This window comes from Corythoichthys intestinalis, chromosome 14, assembly GCF_030265065.1.
Source record: "Corythoichthys intestinalis isolate RoL2023-P3 chromosome 14, ASM3026506v1, whole genome shotgun sequence".
Lineage (NCBI taxonomy): Eukaryota > Metazoa > Chordata > Actinopteri > Syngnathiformes > Syngnathidae > Corythoichthys > Corythoichthys intestinalis.
The window spans coordinates 43,240,388-43,264,944 of NC_080408.1; the positions used below are offsets into that span (position 1 = coordinate 43,240,388).

The 24,557-nt window shown below is 39.4% G+C and overlaps 1 pseudogene; it reads left to right on the top strand.

Annotated features, from left to right (window-relative positions):
- Positions 1–1,315: 1,315 nt before the first annotated feature.
- Positions 1,316–24,557, top strand: part of LOC130930030 (uncharacterized) — a 32,420-nt pseudogene continuing 9,178 nt past the window's right edge.

The following is a 24,557-nucleotide window of genomic DNA, read 5'->3' on the forward strand; positions in this document are numbered from 1 at the left end:
AGAATGGTCTAAAATTCCAGCAGAGCATTGTAAGAAACTCATTGATGGATACCGGAAGCGGTTGTCCACAGTTATTTTGTCTCAAGGCTGTGCTACCAAGTATTAGGCTGAGGTTGCCAATACTTTTGTCCGGCCCATTTTTTGAGTTTTGTGTAAAATGTAGGGATGTCAAACGAAACGAAATTTTTTTAAATCGAGATAATCACAGCTTAAAAATTAATTATTCGTAATTAATCGCAATTCAAACCATCTATAAAATATGCCATATTTTTCTGTAAATTATTGTTGGAATGGAAAGATAAGACACAAAACAGATATTTACATTCAACATACTGTACTGTACATAAGTACTGTATTTTTTATTATAACAATAAATCAACAAGATGGCATTAACATTATTAACATTCTGTTAAAGCGATCCATGGATAGAAAGACTTGTAGTTCTTAAAAGATAAACGTTAGTACAAAATATAGAAATTTTATATTAAAACCCCTCTTAATGTTCTCGTTTTAATAAAATTTGTAAAATTTTCAATCAAAAAAAAAATTAACTAGTAGCTCGCCACCCGCTCGCCACTCGAAACCCATAAAATCAGTCGCACCCAAGCGCCAGCAGAGGGTGACAAAACACCCAAAAAAAAAAAAAACAAGTAACAAGTGGACATTACACTGTGCTGTCATTTTAAACTGTTTGAGCAGGGCATGTGCGTTAAATGCATCAAATATTTTAACGTGATTAATTTTAAAAATGATTTACCGCCCGTTAACGCGATAATTTTGACAGCCCTTGTAAAATAATGATTTCTTTTTCATTCACTTTTGTGTTTTTTTAATTGCAAGCAAAATAAATTAAGATATCACTACCAAGGCGTTTGTAATTGCTATTATTTTCTGGGAGAAATTGAGCATTATCTGACACAATTGCAGGGGTGCCAATGCTTTAGGCCAGCAGTGTATAGAAATGATTAATTTAGTGAAGGTTTTTGTTATTTCAACGACAAATAAAGGAATTACTAAATATATTTCAACTTTAGCTTTTAAAAATAAGAAATATTTTTTTAAATGGAAAACGTCTAAATCAGCACAACAAACGTCAAGTAATGTAATAAGTTTGGCTTAAAAACTTTTTCTTGACTTAGAGTTGATATAGATTTAAAATTTCTGGGGCATAACTCAAAACATTTACATTTCAGTGCACCTTTACCCACTGAAAAAAAACCTCCCCCACTCTTTCAGCCAGATTACCCAAGTTGTACCACTCAGCACAAGCAGTTCAAGTTTAATATTTAAGCTTCACCTCCCACCTACTCTCCCCATGTGTGCGCATGTGCGTGAGTGATTATCAAAAGTCGACGCTGAGTCACTTGAGAGCGACTGAGAAACGTCGGGCCTTGAGGAGCCATTTTGCTGTCCATATCAGTTCCGTGGGAGAAACTCAACACCAAAATGAACAGAGCAATAAGAAATCTAGACTTCAAGGTAAGTCTGGGCCTCAACTACTTGGCAATATGCAATTTTGTGCTTTGTGGATTGTTTTAAAGTCAGCACACTTTTAAATTAAACTGTTTGGTATTATTGTACTTGAGATAGACTGTATTAGAATTTATTAACCAGTCATATTCAAACTTAACTCATTGGATCTCAATGACAGTGATACATCAACCTGAGTTGTTCTAACAATTAATTCTTTTTACATTGACCCCATAATAACTTTGGCATTTTACCCTTTACAGCACTCAAACTTCCTGATGTTCTAACATGTTTTTTTGTGTGTGTGAGACCCACAGACTACTCAGTACAGTACAGTAATAGCTTATGTTTCTATCACTCCATTTTTTACAGTGAATCACACAAACTATGAAGAAGCCCACCAGAGACCCCGTGTGGGTCTCTCACACGCCCACGCCAGAAATCAGCGTGAGTAATAATGACTCCACAAGTAACACATCCAGTGTCCCTTATGTACATGAGGACAACGACAAAAAGGGGAGTTTGAGTAAGTTGAAGTCCCTCATCCCCAATTCATGGGGCAGCATGAAACGTCACTGGAAGCAGGGACGAGACAGCACAGATGACTCTGAAGCCAGTCCGATCCAGATCCTCCCTAACGGAACCAGGGTGAGCCCTCCTGCGAGTCCATATCTGGAACACAGGAAGCCTTTCTTTAAAGAAAGCTCCCAAAGCCCAAACGAGGACTCTCTACTCACAAGCATCCACCCTGCCAAGTACTATGCTGAAAAGTTGGAGGTGTACAACCAGAAGTACTCGTATTTGAAGTCGTGGCCTGGCCTACTCCGACTCTTAGCTGGTATTGAGCTCCTATTCGGCGCTATGGTGGTCGCTTGCATCATCGGTTACATCCACAAAGACAATGAATGGTCCAACATGTTCGGGATTTATACTGGGGCCTACAACAATGGATTGGGCCTGTCGGGATACAGCTACAGTGGACCCAAGACTCCCTTTGTGGTCTCTGTGGCAGGACTTTGTTGGGTATTGACGATGATACTCCTCGTATTGGGAATGACGATGTATTATCGCACTATCCTCCTTAACGCACCCTGGTGGCCTCTCACTGAGGCTTTGATCAACATTACGCTGTTCCTCCTCTACATGGCGGCGGCCATCGTGTACGTGAACGACTTGAACCGCGGGGGGCTGTGCTACATGACTGTCGGGATCAACCCTGTCATGAACGCTCTGTGTCGAGTCGAGGGTGGTCAGATGGCAGGGACTGCATTCATTTTCATCAACATGATCATGTATCTGGGAAGTTTTGTGGTCTGTCTGAAGATGTGGCGACACGAGGCCACACGAAGGGAGAGGCTGGACTTTGAGGACAACCAGTTGGTGAGGAATGCGTGCATTCTTTTACAGTGCTGAGATATGATCAGTGTCAAGTTCCCCAGGTTTATGAGAGTTCCTAACTCCCAGGTGCAAAACCCCACTTAAAATAGTAAATGGTAACTTGTATAGTGCTTTCTACCTTCAAGGTACTCAACATTATACACTCACACTATATCCTCATTTATTGTACCTACTAATGAGGAGAATCCTCTTCGATGTTTCTAGATTCCACTCGGCTAACCAGAAATTGATCGTTTTTGCTCTTATTGGCACAATATTGCTTATCATGCACATTATTGCTTATTATCAATGTTGTTTCAGATGATATTTTGGTTTAGATGTCAATGGGAAAATGTTTTACAAACATGGATGTAAATACATGTGCAGATGAAGACATACGTAAGCAACATAGTGTCATCATTGATTTTAAACATGAAATAGACATAATTTTAACATTCAGTCAAGCTTATAAACTAAGTTTAAAGTATCTGTTTTTTCTTTAACCAACGCTCAATTTCTTAAGACAGGTGTTTCAGATAAGTTATTTAAATGAAGGCAAACCTTTTTATCATTAGCATAATTTATATTAAATTCTCAAGCAGTGGAATTAGAATATTTTCACAGGACACTTCAAATATTGGGGTGGCATAGCAAAACTAAAAGCCATTATTTCAGGACATCATTATACATACTGTATATTCAGTATCCAAACCCTCAAAAATTATTCAAAAATCATGCATTTGACGTTAGCCTTTCAGAATTTACAAGTGGAACAAATTACAAATTGGTGACTATTTCCACAACACAAAAAGGGGGATACTTTGTGGCATTTAGTGAGGAAAGAAAAATGGCAGCATCAAAACTGACGAATACTCTCCCCATAATAAAATTTTCTACATGATAAGATCCATTCATTCATTTTCCATTCCACTTGAGCCAAAGAGTGTAGGTTTGCATAGGGACGTTAGAGACACAAAACTACCAACATTTTAGGATGCTCAAATTGTATCCTACAACTTTTAAACAACCGTATTTGCATTGTATAATGAGTTCAGTTATATAGGTAAGGGCCCGAGCACTAAGTGTGCAAGAGCCCTATGTAATGCAAAGGATTCTTATTATTTCTTCTCCTCGGCAAATGAAAATGGCCGATTTGGAGGCCTGAACATGCTCGAAAACTCACCAAATTTTGCACATACGTGCGGCTTTGCGTAAATTTCGACCATTTTGCAACGTTGCGAAAAAATGTAACACCTCCTGGAATTTTTCAAAAAGGCCTCCCCTATTAGGTTTTTTCAACGTAGAGCGCTGAAATTTGGGAGTCGATATGTTGTGCAAAACCGCTCCAAAAAGTCTCTTGCACCCATATTCCAAACCCAACAGGAAATCAGGTATTTAGGGTTGAATATGAATTTTTTATCGATTAACATGGTGCACATTTGAGACTTTGGTGCCTAGGGAGTGAGTTGGATCCTCTTCAAAATTGGTGAGAATGTTCATGAGACATATGACATCTTAAGTTTTCAAAATGGTGAGTTTTCATTCATGTGCCTGACCTGGGTGGGGTGCCAAAGTCAGCCAATTTTTGGCAACACGCCCAATTCAGTAAATGACTAATAACTCCCAGATACAAGGTTGAATCTTTTTCATGTCTGTCATGTTTGTGAAGTATCCCAGCCTGAACACGACTGCATTGAAATATTACCCATTAGGCCTGGCGTCCTCTGATGGGAACAGGAAACGCCCTTTTTTACGAGACAGGCGCCTCCTGGAATGGAAAAAAAATCAATTGACCATAAACTTGCATCAGGGGAGCCTTAAGACATGTGTTTAGGTGCCTGATGAAAAATATTGAGGTTTGGTTAAAGCGGAGGGGTCCGAACAGGAAATTGAAATGACCGTTGCCATTTTGTCTCACCACAAATTTTGAACAGTCATAACTTGGCAGATATACAACATATCTGCACTAAACTTCCCGTGCTTGTTGAGTGTCATACTCTGAAGGGTCCTGGAGGGGTCATTTGCATCAACCTTTCAGCACCAACTAGTGGCAACAGAAAGTCATTCATTTTTCTTGTACATGTCCCGTTCTTTTGAGGTTGGTCATTGTAGTTTCAAGACTTTTTGTAGTACTCATTTTAAGGCCCATGACCATGTGTCTGTCTGTTGCCACAATGACCCGTTGTTCGCCATTAAAAGGAAGTATATTTTTTCTGAGACTCAGGCCGCTTATAGAGCCACAGAATTAGGCACACTTGGTCGAATTGGCCCAGTTAGAAGATTCATTTTGGTTTTGAATAAGGGTGTGGCTGTACAGCTCAGTAGCGCCTCCTTTTTTGTAGTACTCTCTCCAATAGGGGTTTATATCACCTAGGTGTGTTAATGTATTCTCAAAAAAGAGGCGACTTTTGGGCATGTTAGGTTCTCATTATATTATTAGAGGGGACCATCTGCCACCACCCTGACCTTCCTGCTGTCCGAGTTGCACCAAATTGCCTGGGCCCGTTCAGTCCTGCTTGCAGGCCTAGTTTAGATTGCCTTCCCTATACAGAGGGGCAAATAAGTATTTAGTCAACCACTAATTGTGAAAGTTCTCCCACTTGAAAATATTAGAGAGGCCTGTAATTGTCAACATGGGTAAACCTCAACCATGAGAGACAGAATGTGGAAAAAAAAAAAAAACAGAAAATCAAATTGTTTGATTTATTTCCAAATTATGCAATCATGGATCGTGGAAAATAATTATTTGGTCAATACCAAAAGTTCATCTCTGTACTTTGTTATGTACTCTTTGTTGGAAATAACGGACGCCAAACGTTTTCTGTAACTCTTCACAAGCTTTTCACACACTGTTGCTGGTATTTTGGCCCATTCCTCCATGCAGATCTCCTCTAGAGCAGTGATGTTTTGGGGCTGTAGGTGGACAACACAGACTTTCAACTCCCTTCACAGATTTTCTATGGGGTTGAGATCTGGAGACTGGCTAATTCACTCCAGGACCTTGAAATGCTTCTTACGAAGCCACTCCTTTGTTGCCCTGGCTGTGTGTTGGGATCATTGTCATGCTGAAAGACCCAGTCACGTCTCATCTTCAATGCCCTTGCTGATGGAAGGAGATTTTCACTCAAAATCTCTTGACACATGACCCCATTCATTCTTTCCTTTACACAGATCAGTCATCCTGGTCCCTTTGCAGAAAAACAGCCCCAAAGCATGATGTTTCCACCCCCATGCTTCACAGTGGGTATGGTGTTCTTCAGATGCAATTCAGAATTCTTTCTCCTCCAAACATGAGAACCAGTGTTTCTCCCAAAAAGTTTTATTTTGGTTTCATCTGATCATAACACATTCTCCCAGTCCTCTTCTGGATCATCCAAATGCTCTCTAGCGACCCGCAGACGAGCCTGGACGTGTACTGGCTTCAGCAGGGGGACACGTCTGGCAGTGCAGGATTTGAGTCCCTGGCGGAGCATTGTGTTACTGATAGTAGCCTTTGTTACTGTGGTTCCAGCTGTCTGAAGATCATTCACTAGTTCCCCCCGTGTGGTTCTGGGATTTTTGCTCACCGTTCTTGTTATCATTTTGACGCCACGGGGTGAGATCTTGCATGGAGCCCAAGATCGAGGGAGATTTTCAGTGGTCTTGTATGTCTTCCATTTCCTAATAATTGCTCCCACAGTTGATTTCTTTACACCAAGTGTTTTACCTATTGCAGATTCAGTCTTCCCAGCCTGGTGCAGGTCTACAATTTTGTCTCTGGTGTCCTTCGACAGCTCTTTGGTCTTGGCCATAGTGCAGTTTGGAGTGTAACTGACTGAGATTGTGGACAGGTGTCTTTTATACCGATAATGAGTTAAAACAGGTGCCATTAATACAGTTAACGAGTGGAGCCTTGTTAGACCTCGTTAGACCTCGTTAGAGGAGGTTAGACCTCTTTGACAGCCAAAAATCTTGCTTTTTTGTAGGTGACCAAATACTTATTTTCCACTCTAATTTGGAAATAAATTCTTTAAAAATCAAACAATGTGATTTTCTGTTTTTTTTCCACATTCTGTCTCTCATGGTTGAGGTTACCCATGTTGACAATTACAGGCCTCTCTAATCTTTTCAAGTAGGGAACTTGCAAAATTGGTGGTTAACTAAATACTTATTTGCCCCACTGGATGTTCTAAGGATAGAATTGACCATAACATTATTAAGTGAATTATTTTCATTATGTTTGGACTGATATTTACCCCTTTTCACTTACTGAATGTGCCGATCCATTTTTTTCCCCCTTAAACGCACGTTTGATTGGCTGATGGCTTGCATTTATTTAAAATTTATTTATTTGTTATTTATTTTATTCATTTAAAAATATTTTTATTTGCGGCCTTTACGGACATTTTTTCCAGATAATCATACAGTAATCATAATTGTGTTTTTAAAAAATGCATTTTTTGTTGAGACAAAAGCATTAATGTTTTACCTGAAGGAAGGCTCCATTTTTATCAATTTTCCTCACCTTGTCCAATGCAGATTCTTGACTCTTGACACCTTGTCTAATGCAGATTCATGACTCTTGACAAGGTGATGATGCTGGAACTTTGGTTTGGTGCTGATCCAGAGAGATTTACAAAGATGAATGCCTGAAAGAAACATAAAAATTCCCTCAGTCCTTGATGATATGAGGCTGCATGTCAGGCAAAGGCACTGGGGAGATGGCTGTGGTTAAATCTTCAATAAATGCCCAAGTTTACATTGAAACTTTAGACAGCTTTCTTATCCCTTCAATTGAAAATATGTCATTTTCTAAGATGACAATGCATCATGCCACTGATCTAAAACTGTTAAAGTATTCCTCGGAGAAAGACTCATCCAGTCAATGTCATGGCCTGTACATAGCCCAGATCTCAACCCTATTGAAAACCTGTGGTGGAAATTGAAAAAAAAAAAGGTCCACAGCAAGGCTCCAACCTGCAAGGATGATCTGGCAACTGCAATCAAAGAGAGTTGGCACCAAATTGATGGAGAATACTCATCAAGTCCATGCCTCAGAGACTGCAAGCTGTCAAAAAACCCAGAGGTGGTGTTACTAAATTCTAGAGATGTTTTTTGATTGTTATTTTTTTTTGTTTGTTTCTCATGATTCCATATTTTTTTCCTCATGATGGAGTGATACCATATATATTTCCCTGCACCTGCTCTATAAAAGTAACATTTACTGACCACCACAATGTATTTTATTCATTTCTTTTAGTGTTTCTGAATGATAAAGAGTTGCACTTTTGAACAAATTCATTATTTTTTCAAGCTTTTTATCTGACTTTGTTTTACATGATAAAATGTCTGAGTAAGTGCTAGTCCGAGACTGGTAATTCCATGCTTTTTGCTAGGGGTTGTAAGGTGTCCTGCATGAGGCTGCACACGATCCATAACAAGGCATGTAAAGGGACAGTCCTGCATAATGTAGCACATTTGACCACCTACTACCTCACTCAATAAGCTTTGGTTTTTATGAGTTGAAAGGACTTGGTTTTTTCACGGCTTTAGTCTTTTTTCATTTTTGAAAGGGCTAAAGAAGACAAACTGCACGTCAGACTGTCTGTCCCCGTGTCTGCTTGGCCATGTGTGTGTCTTTGCAATCAGTGTACTACAGCTGTCAGCCCTTCCAAGTTCAAATAAATTGGACGTCTCTCGCCGTCAATGGCTTTGAAATGTAATCTTTTGCTGCCAACCCTCCCATTCAAACGGATTGGACCGCTATCTCCAAGTTATTTTCAAGATTTTTTTCAAGCTTCAGATTTATATTAAGTGACATTACCAATCCCACTAATGAAGGCATGCAAGCCAAAATCAGACACAAAACAAAAGGAGGGAGAAGAAATCTGATGTAATTTAACGTTACTCGAGACAATCTGCAGTGAGTTTGCTTTTTTTAGTATTGGTGGATCAGCTTTTTTTGCTGGCAAACACGAGCGTAATTCAATTGACTGTGCGCTTGTTTTAGTGTATTCAATGTGTGACACAGATAGATGAGGTGCTGTAAGTCTGCTGTCACACATGTGGAGATGATGTATGACGGATTGAAAGCCCTCACAATGATTCAGTGGGATTTTTAATTAAATGTAATGCCTTGTTCAGTTCTCTTCAACATGTGAAAATTTACACAGTGCAATAAACCATCTCGTTGAGTTATCATGCATGTGAAATAAAATTGACGAAAAGCTATGATATATGTACCAGGATATTAATATATGGATAATTTTTACATAATATGACAGTAAATACCATTTTCATTCGTAAATGCCTCCCATATTGCCTCTCATATTTAAAAAAGCATTGGTGAATTAGATTTTTAGGGTATAATTGTAAAGACAACACGGTACAAAAAATGTAAAGCTTTTGGTGAGTAGTGTATGTTTTGTTGTTGGTTAAAAATTCTATTTTTTCATTCAGAATCCAGCGGAGAGCCCTCGCTCCAACCTTGTATTCCCACCAAAAGCAAAGCACATATCCTTCAAGACTGAAGCGGACAGGAGAGGAACGCAAGGTCAACCCTCAGACAAGGTCTCTGCACCTGCTTCCATCCTCCAAGTGCACATCATTGCAGACTATGTCATGTGAGCACACAATTTTCAAGCATCTGCATCAACGGTCATAAGTTGGTGTGACAAGTTAACTAGCTGTCATATCCTTCTGTCCTACAGGAAGTACCCGGAGATCAGCTGTGCGGAAGAAAAGGAAAAATACAAAGCTGTGTTCAATGACCAGTATCAGGAGTACAAAGACCTTTACAAAGACATCAGTGCCACCCTCAATAAGTTCAGTGAGCTGGATGCTGTCGTGGCACAACTCATCAAAGATGGAAAAAGCCGAGAGGTGGCAGAATAACTCACACTGTGTACTTAAAAAATACACACACACACACACACACACACACACAAATAAGAATAAAAAAATCAATTTAATTTAATTTAAAAACATTAATACTTGATGCCACTCATGTACAGTGTATCACAAAAGTGAGTACACCCCTCGCATTTCTGCAGATATTGAGGTACCGGTATATGTTTTCATGGAACAACACTGACAAAATGACTCTTTAACACAATGAACAGTGGTCTTTGTGCCACTTATATAATAGAGTTAATTTATTTTCCCCTCAAAATAAGTCAAAATAAATATCATACCCTTTATTGCCAAACGTATCACATTTGATACACCTAAAATTTCATGATTTTGAGACTAATTCAGAATTTCGACATTTCTTTTTGATTAAAAAAAAAAAATGATGGATGCAAGTCAACACATGCATCTGCAGGTTCCATGAGAAAATTAAACAGGATTTAGCAAGGGTTATAGATATTAGAGCGCTTATTACACAAGAAAGTCCGCAAACAGTTTGCTGAAGACATGTCAACAAAGCAAATGGATTACTGGAACCATGTCCTATGGTCTGACTCAGTGCTTCTCAATTATTTTCTGTTACGCCCCCCCAAGGAAGATGTAAATGTTTCGCGCCCCCCCAAACTCTCTGCCGCCACTGTAAAGGCAAGGCAAAGGCAAGGCAAATTTATTTATATAGCACAATTTAACACAAGGCAATTCAAAGTGCTTTACATCACATGAAGATCATAAAAATCACATTTAAATCAACACAACGTAGAAACGAAGACAAAAGATCGCATTTAATCACAGAATAAAAATAAATAAATAAAATAAAAATAAAACAAAAACTACTACTAATAATAATAATAATTGAAATCAGCAATGGAGATAAAAACAAGAGGAATAGAAAGCAGGTAGATTGAAATATATAGACAGTTATAGATATGCAGTGCTAAAAAAAAGCGTTTTTAGCCCTGATTTAAAAGAGCTAACAGTTTGAGCATACTTCAGACGTTCGGGTATCTTGTTCCAGAGGTGAGGAGCATAATAACTAAATGCTGCCTCACCCTGCTTGGTTCTTGTTCTTGGAACATGCAGAAGACCGGTTCCAGACGACCTTAGAGGTCTAGATGTCTCATAGGACTCTAACAAGTCAAGCATGTATTTTGGTCCAAGGCCATTAAGTGTTTTGTAGACGAGCAGTAGTATTTTATAGTCTATCCTTTGACTTACTGGAAGCCAGTGTAGCGATTTCAAAACTGGTGTAATGTGGTCCAGCTTCCTTGTATTTGTGAGGACTCTGGCTGCAGCATTCTGTACCAGCTGCAACTTCCTGACTGATTTTTTATCAAGACCTGTAAATATACCGTTGCAATAGTCCAATCTGCTGAAAATGAATGCATGCATAAGTTTTTCCATGTCTTGTTGAGTCAGAAGCCCCTTAATTCTGGTTATATTTTTTAGGTGGTAATAAGCGGATTTAGTGACGGACTTTAAATGGCTATCAAATTTTAGGTCTGAGTCAATAATTACGCCAAGGTTTCTGACTTGATTTGTAGCTGTAAGTGACATTGTGCTAAGTTCGCTGCTTATCTTTGACCTTTCCTTTTTTGGCCCAAAAATGATCACCTCTGTCTTCTGCACATTTAACTGGAGAAAATTCTGGCACATCCATTCATTGATTTGATGAATGCATTTGCTCAGGGTGACTAAGGGACTATAATCATGTGGGGACACAGAAATGTACAGTTGTGTGTCATCTGCATAGGCGTGATAGGAGATGTCATACTGTTCCATTATCTGAGCTAATGGAAGCATATAGATGTCAAATAAGAGTGGTCCAAGAATTGACCCTTGAGGGACTCCACACGTGAATTTGGTTCGTTCTGACTGATGGTTTCCGATTGACACAAAGAAATCCCTATCATGTAAATAGGATGTGAACCACTGAAGAATAGTGTCAGTAAGCCCTACCCATTGTTCCAATCTGCTGAGTAGTATGTTGTGATCAACCGTGTCAAATGCGGCGCTGAGATCCTATAGTAGCAGAACAGATGATTTGCCTGCATCGGTATTCCGACGAATATCATTTAGGACTTTGATAAGCACAGTCTCGGTGCTGTGTTGTGGTCGAAATCCAGACTGAAATTAGTTAAAAAGATTGTTTTGCGTCATATAATTCTGGGTCTGTTTGAACACAACCCTTTCGATAATTTTCCCCAGGAATGTCAGATTTGATATTGGCCTGTAATTACTAATGGTTGAGGCATCCAGATTAGGTTTTTTTAGGAGAGGTTTTATTACTGCAGTTTTTAAAGTCTGAGGAAACTCTCCTGTTTGGAGAGAAGTATTTATAATCTGAAGTATGTCTGGGGCTATGCAATGAAAAACAGTTTTGAAAAAGTTTGAAGGAAGGATGTCAAGGCAGCATGTTGTGGGCTTTAATTTCGACACAATTTCTGTTAAAGTGGCATAGTCCAAGAGGCCAAACTGTCTAAGATTGACGTGGGGGACATTTTGGGAGGCATTTAGTGTAACATTTGTTAATCTGGAGTTGCACACAGTCTGTCTAATCTTTAGTACTTTGTGTGTAAAGAATGCTGCGAAATTATTACAGGACACCTCAGATGCCAATTCCTGAGGTATTGATGCTTGTGGGTTTGTCAGTTTGTCAACAACAGAAAATAGTGTGCGGGTATTGTTAGTGTTTCTACTAATGATCTCTGAAAAATATGACTGTCTAGCATTTTTCAGTTCCTGGTTGTATTTGCGAAGACTGTCTTTGTAGATATCATAAAAAACTAGGAGTTTGTTTTTTCGCCATCTGCGTTCTGCTCGTCTACAAACTTGCTTTTGTTTTGTAGCTAGTATGGCATTTCTCCAGGGTGACCTCTTCTTTCTTGACAAAGATTTTGTCTTAATCGGGGCAATAGTGTCAATTACAGTCATCACACTGGAACTGAAACTATTTACAAGTTCTTCCACTGGAGCTATTGTAGGGGTTAATGGTGAGGCATAGGCCTGTGTGAATAACGCACAAGTGTTATCACTTATGTAACGCTTCCTAATCACCTCTGTTTCCCTTTTCAGAGGATGGACAGGGGTGGTCATTTTAAACATAATGCAGTAGTGATCAGACAGAGCAACATCATTCACTGTGACCTCAGAGATGTTAAGACCTTTGGATATTATTAAATCCAGTATGTGCCCTCTGTTATGTGTTGGAACTGTGACATGCTGAGATAAACCAAATGTATCCAAAATATTTAAAAGCTCTATAGCACATCCTTCTTCAGGATTATCAACATGAATGTTAAAGTCACCCACTAGAACAACACAATCAAAGTCCATGCAGACAGAAGACAGCATTTTGGTAAACTCAACAAAAAACATTGTGTTATAATTTGGTGGTCTGTAAAATGTTACCAAGGAAGCTCTGCAAGGGCTTTTTAGCTGAATGACAATATATTCAAAGGAATCAAACTGACCACATGAAATATTTGTGCATTGGAAACTGTCCCTGATCAGACTGGCAACCCCACCTCCTTTCTTATGGGTTCTTGGCGCACTAAAGAAATTGAAGTTTGTGGGGGTTGCCTCAATCAGAACTGTCGAGCTCTTATCTTTATCTAACCAAGTTTCTGTTAGGAACATCATGGCAAGGTTATGTTTGCTGATAAATAGTATCATTTGTCTATAAAATTACTATTATAAATACGCATCTGCCTAACATTGTGTCCTTTTTTTTCTAATAAAGAAAAAAAGTAACATAGATCAACTTATAATAAAGTATAACTTTATTAACATTGTTTTGTTTGTAACAGAGAAGACTTGACGCGCATCAATTTATCTGAATTTTAAAAAAAAAGTCACATCCAAATTGTAAAAAATACACTCAAGGTACATTTTTGACCATTTGATACAGAAAAATAAAATGTAATAAAATCAGTAAATAATAACAAATTAAAATTGATTAGAAACATTCACTCATGAGGACAATATGCCAAAAAAATTTGACCGAAAAAACAAAACTGAATAAAAGAAAAAAAGAGTGTCCTTGGACAGAAGACAAAACAGTTTTTATTTTTGCTGCTCACAGTATTTACCTCCTTGTGGTGTGGAGTTATTTTGCAATGAGCATGCTAACAATGCTCACAGGTTTACTGATATAACACTGACAAAGCAGGATGATTGTTGGCAATATTCGGCACGTTTTCACTGAAAAACAATCAAGCGGCTTATCAATGAGATTGGGGTCTAATGTCTTTAAGTGGCATCTTAATTGATTTGGCTTCTGGCTGTCCGCTATAATTATTTTTAGACACAGTAAATAGTGGTCTTTCCTCATCACCCACTGTATTAAAAGTCAAAGCTAAAAGGCAAACGGCACGAAAAAAGCACATTCTCGGCGGCCGAGGTAGAACCGTAGGTGAGGGCGGTCGTCGTGACGATCCCAAGCCGAAAATGGCACTTCTCAGGCGGCGACGTGAGAACCGGACAATAAAGTGGGTCGCTGCGTGAGTGAGTCCGGTCGGAAAACGGCTTTCGAAAACGACGACTGCTCTTCATATCTGTTTTCTGTGTGTGCTGAGTGCTCTTCCTTAGTTAAAAAATACTACTGCGCGCACTCTGAAAATGAGAGCGCCATTGCCACCTACTGAGTGGATGTGCAAGTACACTTTATTCCAGTACGGCAAAAAAAAAAAAAAAATGTTCCCCGAGGTCACATGTGCCCCCCCCTGGCATCGCTCTACGCCCCCCCAGGGGGGGGCGCCCCACTATTGAGAAGTACTGGTCTGACTAGACGAGCTGGCTTTCTTCTGTACCATCTTCAGAAGAGGCTTCCTCCTTGGGTGACAGCCATGCACACAAATTTGATGTAGAGTGCGGCGTATGGTCTGACCACTAACAGGCTGACCCCCCCACCTCTTCAATCTCTGCAACAATGCTGACAGCACTCCTGTAACGAGTCACATGACATTTTGGAGGGAAAATGACAAGCAGTACTAAATTTGGACATTTAGGGATGTACTTAGTTTCTAAGGGGTGCACTCAATTTTGTTGCCTGGGGTTTAGATATTAATGGCTATATTTTGAGTTATTTTGAGGGGAAAATAAATTAACTCTATTATATAAGCTGCACACAGACTACTTTTCATTGTGACAAAGTGTCATTTTGTCAGTGTTGTCCCATGAAAAGATATACTTAAATATCTGCAGAAATCCGAGGGCCGTACTCACTTTTGTGATACACTGTATGTAACAAATCTTATTAGATTGTGCTAGTGTTGTGCCCCATAGACAGATAATGTAACCAAATGTATTTGCTTTTTTCCCCCAGGACCAAGAGAGGATTAAAAACATCTTAAAGCAGTATGAGCAGAAAAAGAGCGTGAGTAATGATGAATTATGTTACTTATCATTGAGAAAAAAGCTCATTCAAACATTTAGCTTAAAAAGCAGTCAATGATTCTGTCCACTGAGGCTTTGGAAATTTTACTTTTGCAATGCATAACTAAAGGAGCGAGCAAGACGACAGCTGGCAGACGAAAAGAATTAGATCAAGAGTGATATTACTTGGGTTTTTGTGTTGCAGGATCCTGCTTTTTTGGAGAAAAAGCAACGTTGTCACTACTTGAAAGCCAAACTGAGCCACATAAAAAACAGAATCCAGGTTTTTGAGCAGAGTACAATCAGAGCTAATGAATAGCATCAATGCCATATTTGTTTTTGTGGATCTGCAGTGATGTTTTTGCAACATTTTGCTTTAGAATGTTATTGCGAACGCCAAATTATATGTGTATTATTATGGCATCTACATTATTGTCACCTTTAGTATAGGAAAACAGTACACGATTGCGAAATGTATACTATTTTAATTTATTTGTCTACTGTTGATTATTATTGTTGATTATTATTTGCACTATTGCCTTTGCAAACATATCAGAATTATTTTTTGTTTGTTTGTTTGTTTGTTTGTTTGTTTGTTTTAACTTTGTGTGTTTGCTTTTTATTTTGGATGTCAATGAAATTAAATGTTTGCCACACTTCTGTTGAGTCAATTCATCTATACATCAAAAACAAATTCTATATGGTGAAGGTTTACTATTTCATAAATGTAAAATAAAACGTTTTAAGTAAATTATTTCACATGCATGATATTTTTTTCTTAAATCTGTTTAATAATTTACTTTTTTTTAATGAATATGTGGGGGGTGTCCACACAACTTGCTGTGTGAATAATGAATAGAATAAAGGTGTTTATCATGAATGAATGAATGCTTTATTTGGACATGACAAAAAAAAAAAAAAAAAAATCAGACAAATCCAACGATATTCTTGAGATAACAGCAACAATAGTTTGGACAATAATAATAATAACAATAATAGTGAATAATATCAGAATATATTCATTGTGTCCAAAACAGAGTAGGATGAAGCATTTGCTTATTAAAACCTACCCCCCTTTTCTATTCCTCAATTATATCAGTCCGCCCTATTTAACTAGTCATAGCCTCATATCAACAAAGAACTAAAGTACATAACTACTGTACATAAGATGCAAAAGGGAAAAAAAATAAAAAGGACCTAGCCAATAACAGATATTTGAAAACCCCCTATAATTAAACCCCTTCCTCTTTCCTATACCCTTTGAAAACCATGTGCTTGTATCACTTCCTAAACTGGGTCATGCTTGGACATTGCTTGAGCCCCTCATCTAGTTTATTCCACGGCCTCACTACACAAACAAAAACACAAAAACTTTTCAATGTAGTCTGTACCCTCTGATGCTGTAAGTGAAGCTCCCCCCTCAAACTATAATGCCCTTCTCTGTTAAAAACAATTTCTGTATATTGCCAGGACGTGACCTGTGTGTAGCCTTATACATGAGCTGAGCTGTTTGAAAATGAACCAAGCCAGTGAGTTTTAATGTTATGGATTTTTAAAATAATATATTACCGTAATTTTCGGACTATAAGCCGCTACTTTTTTCCCTCATTTTGAATCCTGCGGCTTATAGTCCAGTGCTGCTTAGATTTATGTGGGTTAATAGGTAACACTTTATTTGACAGCGGGGTTATAAGACTGTTATAATTACGACACTATCATGGGTATTACTAATTGCTTATGACAGATGTCATTCAGTGTTATCCATCAAATTATGCCTAACTTTCTTTACGTCCAGCACAGATCTTTTACATCCATTCAAAAGTGAGATAATTTGCCGGATGACACTAAAAGACATCTGTTATAAGCATTCATTAATGCTCATGAGAGTGTCATGTCACAATTATGATTATCTTATGAAAGTCTCATGGCGTCACTGTCAAATAAAGTGTTACCAAATACCATAACGAGCAATTAATGAAACAACTGGAACAGTAACTGAAGAAATAATTAGCACAGAACATGATTTTTGAATCTGCAGTGCTGCTATGCATGCTAGGAGGCATTATGGACAACAACAGTGTTGACAGCAGGTGGCAGCAGAGGTTGACTGTCTCAGTGTCGCATTGATGGCCAAAAGAAGCTTCTTGGAGTAATGTAGCTTTGCAGCCAATTGTTTCAAAGCTTCATGGTAGTTCATTTGGTCTTACGACAGTCTTATAATGCCGCTGTCAAATAACGTGTTTCCGGTTAATATCTTTTGGGGTAAATATCCCATAATATAGTGAGGACAGCTGCAGCTTACAGTCCAGTGCGGCTTATCTATGAACCCAGGCCAGCCCAGCCTATATGCAGACTATGCAGCTGCTTAAGGCCCCTAACCACCAGGGGCCCCCCAATATCGCAACCTCATTTTATACGTTGTTAATAGAGCATCGTGAATAATGTGGCGCGCATTGCCGTTTATCTATGCAAACATCCATTTTCTTGTCATTACAATCTGGCAACCTGGGGAGTGACGTTGAACCTGCTTTAAACTGTATATACTTTATTTGCTGTTGTGATATTTAACGTTCACTTTATACAACAGTTGTGTACTGTTGTACTGGTTGTGACAGAACATTGTGAGACAGTGAAATTCTTTAATTTATATTCTATTTTGTTTACTACAGTTTGCTTTATTTGACTTTTGTGAGTTTTGATACTTGATTACAAGCTTAAAAATTTTAAAGTTCTTCCTTAACTTCTTTTCCTCTTTTAGAAAAAGGGTTGCCGCCATCTTCTGTACGTACTGACAATCATTTTGGGTGAGAAGTTTGAAGTATGCAGTGCAACAAAATCTGATTAATATACAAAACATGGATTTATGGGTTGAATCGCATGTATGGGTTTCACAGTACACTGTGATGAAATGGTGGGCCAAAAATATAGGCCCCTTGGCATTATTTTGCTTAGGGCCCCCAAATGGCCTGGGCCGTCCCTACTATGAACAAATGCTATTTTCGTGTCAAATTTGGTGGGTGGCGGATTATAGTCATGTGCGCCTTATAGTCCAAAAATTACAGTAGTGTGATCCCTATAACTAACATTATGTACTATTCTTATGGCCTGTTTTTGTAAAACAGATAGTGAATGTATTGTACATTTATAAGTATTACCCCAGACCTCTGCACAGCAGTATAAATATCATTCATTCATTTTCCATGCTGCTTTTTCCTCACAAGGGTCGCGGAGGCGCTGGAGCCTATCACAGCTAACTATGGGCAGTAGGCGGGGTACACCCTGAACTGGTTGCCAGCCAATCGCAGGGCACAATGAGGCATAGTACAACCAATCATGCACACACTCATACCTACTGACAATTTAGAGTGTTCAATCAGCCTACCACGCATGTTTTTGGGATGTGGGAGGAAACCGGAGTTCCCGGACAAAACTCACGCAGGCATGGGGAGAATATGCAAAGTCCACACAGAAAGGCCGGAGCCCGGGATTGAACACTTGATCTCAGAACTGTGAGGCTGGCGTGCTAACCACTCAGCTACCGTGCCGCCACAGTATAAATATTGTAGGATTAAATAACAGTAAAGAATGTGGAGTTATTTATTGTCAAAACTGTGTTTTGCTTTATTCAGGACTGAAATGCTTCTTGATAATTTACTTTTTATATGATTTATATGAGTTTTCCAGTTAACCTTGTCGTCAATAATTACCCCAAGAAACTGGTCTTCATGGACCCTTTCATTATTCACCCCATCTATCTGTATTTGTACTTTACTACATTTATTATATCTGCCAAATAACATGAATTTGGTTTTATTTGTCTTTTTGTACTTTTACTGTAAAAAAAAATGTAAAAAAATGATTCTTGATTAACTGACTAATATGTATTTTATTAATTGCATTTTAATGTATATTGTACTTCAATGTTGAGTGGGTGTGAAGGCTTGTTGCCATGTAATAATAATACAGGATTTGATTAATTAATCATTTGAAGAGCATGACTGGTGACAGATCAATCAATCAAATTATAAGGAATTATTTTTATTTTATTTTTTTGTTATTCAAATAAATATTTTACTTATATGCATCCACATCCTCTGACCCAGCAGCCCGAATTAAACTTCGCTTTGACATGATTGGCATTTTATAAACTATGTAAATGAAAATGCAGTCATTTCCATAACAAACTTAGGAGGTGGGTTGGGCTCGTGAGCTCACTTCTGGTAGGTTGCACCTCCATGCTGTGACACAAGTAGAGTATTGCTCTAGGAAGCCCATTGTTGTTTACTGGCGTATTACTCTGCTGCTGAAAGGAAAGAGGCTTAAAACAGGGTTCTCTGTGTATGGTGTGGACTGATATTAAACTCAAGCGTTCGACCAGAGGGGTCCAAAGTTCAGGGTAAGTCACTTTGCTTGACTTTCTGGTTAAGTATTGTTTTGTGGAACTTCTTCAGCTTTTAAAGGAGAACTATTAACAGCAAATCTCACTGATCGTCGTATTGTGGAATCAATACAATACTGATGGCTTTCATCAAAATTCAACATTAACTTTGCAAAGTTAGAATAAGACACCACACATGGCATGGCCGCCCTTGCCTGTTGTCTGTCTTCAGCCTGAATTATTGAAGCCTGTTCATTTGAGTTCCACTGTAGAGGTAAATGGTTAGAGGCGGTGATACTTGAGAGCAGGTTTAGTTCAATTAACTTATTGGCTGCCATTGACGGCGATAGATGTCTGATCCATTTGTACTGGGATCATTAGATCGCTGCCAGCTCCTCTTAGTTAGTAAGGATAGGACAACCATCACCGTCAGTGACTGCCACTGAGTTTAGTGTTGTAGTTTTTCATACTATGACTGTAATTTTTTTTTTTTTTTTTTTTTGCTATATACATTCGACCGACTAAAAAAGAAAAACACCATTGATATTATATGTGGACAATTTTTTATATGATTTAGTGTTGTTCATTTGCCATTGACACTCTATGCTGCCCGTATAATCCGAGATAATATTGTCTAACAGTGGGCGATTTGCTGGCAACCAGTTCAGGGTGTACCCTGCCTGCTGCCCGTAGTTAGCTGGGGTAGGCTCCAGCTCCTCCGCGACCCTCGTGAGGAAAAGCGGCATTGAAAATGAATGAATGAATGAGTGGGCGAGAGTTAGAGTATAAATGATGCAAAACAGAGCAGCAGAAAATAAAAGTCAGTCATTCTATACGTCACTAGTGCAGAGCAAATAAAATTTCCAGTTTTACCCGCTCAGATAATAGTAACAACAGACGCAGGGCAGAAAGATTGGGGGGGTAAACAAAAGGATGACAGATGGATAAGGGGTGAAAATGGTGAACTCCATCACAATTCTTCAGGAAAGAAAATTGTGGAATAACCCAGAAATAAACCACAACAGCCAACAGATAGCAGAGAAGTGGAATTTTCCATCTGCCTCAAGTCTGTGTTGGCCTGTGACGCACAGACCGTGTTTTAGCTTCAACAAGCATGAAAATCGAGCTTTTGCCTCTTTTTTAAATTGAACTCACTTTCTGTGTAAATGCTGATTAACCTGACATTTAATTCAGTGTAACTTATTTTTCCAGGTGTATTTTTTCATAATCGTGGCACTGAACCATGTATGAATCTCGCCACTATGACAGCCCCCCTCTGTACAGCCCGCCCTATAGCACCACTTCTTACGGCTTCAATCCACAAAGAAGTGTGTACTCACATCAAAGCCATTATGTCAGCTACACCTCCAAACCTCTACCAGACTCCCACTACATTGAAGAGACACCTCAACATTTTTACCGATGGTTTTCACCCCCTGGTTTTGTCAAAACCTTCCATGGAGCCACAGTGTTCATGTGTTTCCTCATCTTTGCATGTGTGGCGTCAACTTTAGTGTGGGACATGAATGGATTTGGATATAGTTTTGGTGGAACGGGAAGTGTTACAGGAGCGGGGCAGGGGTATTATGGAGGCAGCTATGGATACAGCAGCTCCTATATGACCCCACAGTCTGCCAAGGCTGCAATGATCTCCATGGCTGCCATCAACTTTGTGGTTTCTCTGGGATTCCTGGTGGGGAGTTTCTCTCGGTCGCGGGCCACGAGAGGATCCAGCTTCTACCTCACTGTCTTCATCTGTGACACCATTTTAGCTGTTCTTCAGGTGAGCCCTTCTTTCCCTCCATTCTTGCTTAATTTTCTGAGAGAAATGCTCAATGGATGATCAAATTGGCACTATGGTTTAGAAAGCAGTTTACACAGATGTACACTGTATGTTCCTTCCTAGCCAGTCACATCCAAATTAGGTCCCTGACATTCTCACCTTCTGTCAAGGCCTTCTATGAATGAAACATAGATTCTACTATGACCTACTAAGTTTACAATCCGTGTCTGCCATCCGTGTCACTGAGTCAGCTGTGGCAAATTTTTCCACACTTAAAAACCTGGCTGGGCTTCAACTGCTATCACTGCAATCATGAAGGGGAAAGCGCTTTTCCACAGCAGTGCACTGTGCATCAGCAAATAAGAACTTTTTGGTCTTGGGCATTACACACACACAGTGATTGTGAATGACATGTTTTAATTGCAGGGCATCATTGACATCATTTTTGTGATTGGGGTCAACCCAATGTCTCAGAGCTCACAGAGCATGCTGTACAATCCAGTCTTGATGATGTGCCAGAACATTCCAGATCGGCCGAGTTTTAGTGGCAGCGTAGGTGCTGGATTTCCCGGGGGATTCCCCATGTTTAACCAGTACCTTTACCACTACTGCTTCATGGACCCAGAGGAGGTCAGTAGGATGACTCCTGACAACATGCAATAATTATATAGACGCGGGTACCTAGTTGAAAATGTGGCTTCTTGCCAAATGCTTGTAGGCTCCCTTTTACGACAACAATAAGGGTTAAAGTGCCTTTGACAGCATTAAAAAAATGTTAAATAGCTTTATTATGTGAATCAAAATCATATTTTGAGACGATTCGACTATATACAACAATTTGGCAAAGCGCAGATGACGAGTAATTAGTTTTTCAATCTGCCGTTTAGCCCCGCCTGTCATTATAGCGCTCTAGCTTCCCCAGCTGGATGATGATGTCGGTAGGGTAATGATTTCAGCCGATTTAGAATTCAGCCCATTGAGGGGGAAGATTGAGAACAAGGAAAATACGACAGAGAGCAGCAAAATGTCATGATTGCTTCAATTTCTCTACCCCAATATTTTTACAGGATATTCTTTTTATCTAAGTATTTTCCCCAATTGCTAAATACATGGTATGGTCATGACAAATAACAGTCTTGTGCTAAGTGGAATATGAAATACTAAAAATGCATTTATTCAGTACAACAGGGCAAAATTACTGTATATTGGTCAAAACTGCCGACTTCTTGCACCTCCCGAACGGTATTTTATGCCAATTAGTTAGTCCAGCTTTTGTCATTTCCCTGCCCCGGCTTTGGAGATGAAGGAAAGAGTGTAAACAAAACTGGAGGCGTGACAGCTAGCCGACATGCTAACCCGAACCGAGCGGCTTTTCCAAGTCTTTTTCTTGCCTTTTGAAAACGAAAAATCACACAAAACTACCCCGACTCAATTCATACAAGGCTGCGGGGTTGATTGTCTTCACCGATCTGCCGCAAGCCCAGAGGGAATGAACGCTGAAAATAGCGCATTCTCTGTGGACAAACCGGCCGACGTCTGAGCAGGGGGTTGCTGGGGGCCAAACCGAGGAAAGCGCTATGTGGGCAGGCAAGCGAAGAGGACCAAGGGGGGTGTGCAACAAGCCGCCGGTCGTCGGCCGTGTGGCCTTCTCAGTGAACAGGGAGTATTGTCACCCACAAAATGCAAGCCACCTCCTTATTAAAACGTGTGCCATGATCCCAGAATTTGACATAATAGTTTACTCACTTCCTCGTCGGTCCAATGGTCTAACAGTTGCCGGACTTGTTTTGGCCACTCTCCACGGTGAACTGTAACTTTTTTTATACCCAAAAAGGCTCACACGCCTCTCTCTGGTGCAGCAACAAAGGCCTGCAGCACATTGTGCTGGCGTGATGCGAAAAATAAATGAATTAATCTGCAAAATCAACTGAATCCACATGCCTTCTGCATGCTATATAGTAATGGCTGTATCGTGAGATGGTGATCCGGCTGACGTCACATTCGCAATCTTCCTCTATCCAGGAAGTCACTCATTTTAATGGTGCGGGATTCAAAAAATTGAATAAATAAATCGATCGCTTCCATACACATCCAAGCGGGTAATATCATTCAGGAGTAAAATACCGCGCAAAATTTGAAAAAAAATATGCTTTTTGCTATCATAGACACTTTAAGGGCAGATGTAAAAGATGAATTATTACAAAAAATGTGATGAAAAGTTAAACATATTGATATTATGAAATTGTATCTTTTCTCAGGCAGTTGCATTTGCATTGGGTCTGATGGTGGTGCTGGTCCTGTCATTGGGTGCCTACTACTCCTGGAAGACTCGCAGCAAAATCTGGCGTCATGGCAAAGCTAACATCTACTGGGACCAGCCATTGGTCAGGCAGACAGAGAGGCAGAATGTACAAGATTGGGTGAGAAGCTGGTGTGATTTCCTGTGATACAATACACACAAAAAAAGCTTTTCTGCGTAGTTTACCTGTCATCTCAAAACAGCTAGGAACAGAATTGGCATTCTTTAGCCCAGACATGTCCAAAGTCCGGCCCGGGGGCCAAATGCGGCCCATGGTCAAATTTCATCCGACCCCCAGCCTCAGTCATAAAATCAATAACGTCTGGCCCGCACACAGACCTAATAAATTGGTCAGCAGTACTGCTGCCGGCATATGAAGTATCTTACACACTAAATGCTGTTCCTCATTTACCCACTAAAAGGCAACTGCACTCTAAGCAACATTATCCTGCGTGACCCTTTACTCCCAATTTCCTAAAATGGCGACAATACACACAAAAAAAGAAAGTTGACTGCGACGGCCGACACGTCAAGGATAGGTAGAAATTGGACTATTACTTCACTAAAATACGCAACAACTGTGTCTGCCTCATTTGCAAAGAGACAGTCGCTGTTTTTAAAGAGTTCAATGTGAGGCGATATAACCAAACAAGACACGCTGACATGTACGACAAGATTACAGGGAAGATACGTAGCGAGAAATTGAAGCAACTTGAAGCTAGTTTAATTTCACAGTAGCAGTATTTCGCAAGAACCCTAGAGTCGAAAAAGAACGCCACAAAGGCTAGTTGCAAGATTTTTTAAATTATTAATTGAAAATAATAAAAATAATAATAATAAAGCAAATGTGACACACAGACTGGCTTGCTAAAATTTGCTTAAATATATTGTTCTACGTAAAGGACGTCAGCCAAGGTCGGCCCCTCACATTTTTACCACACTAAATCTGGCCCCCTTTGCAAAAAGTTTGGACACCCGTGCAGTTTAGT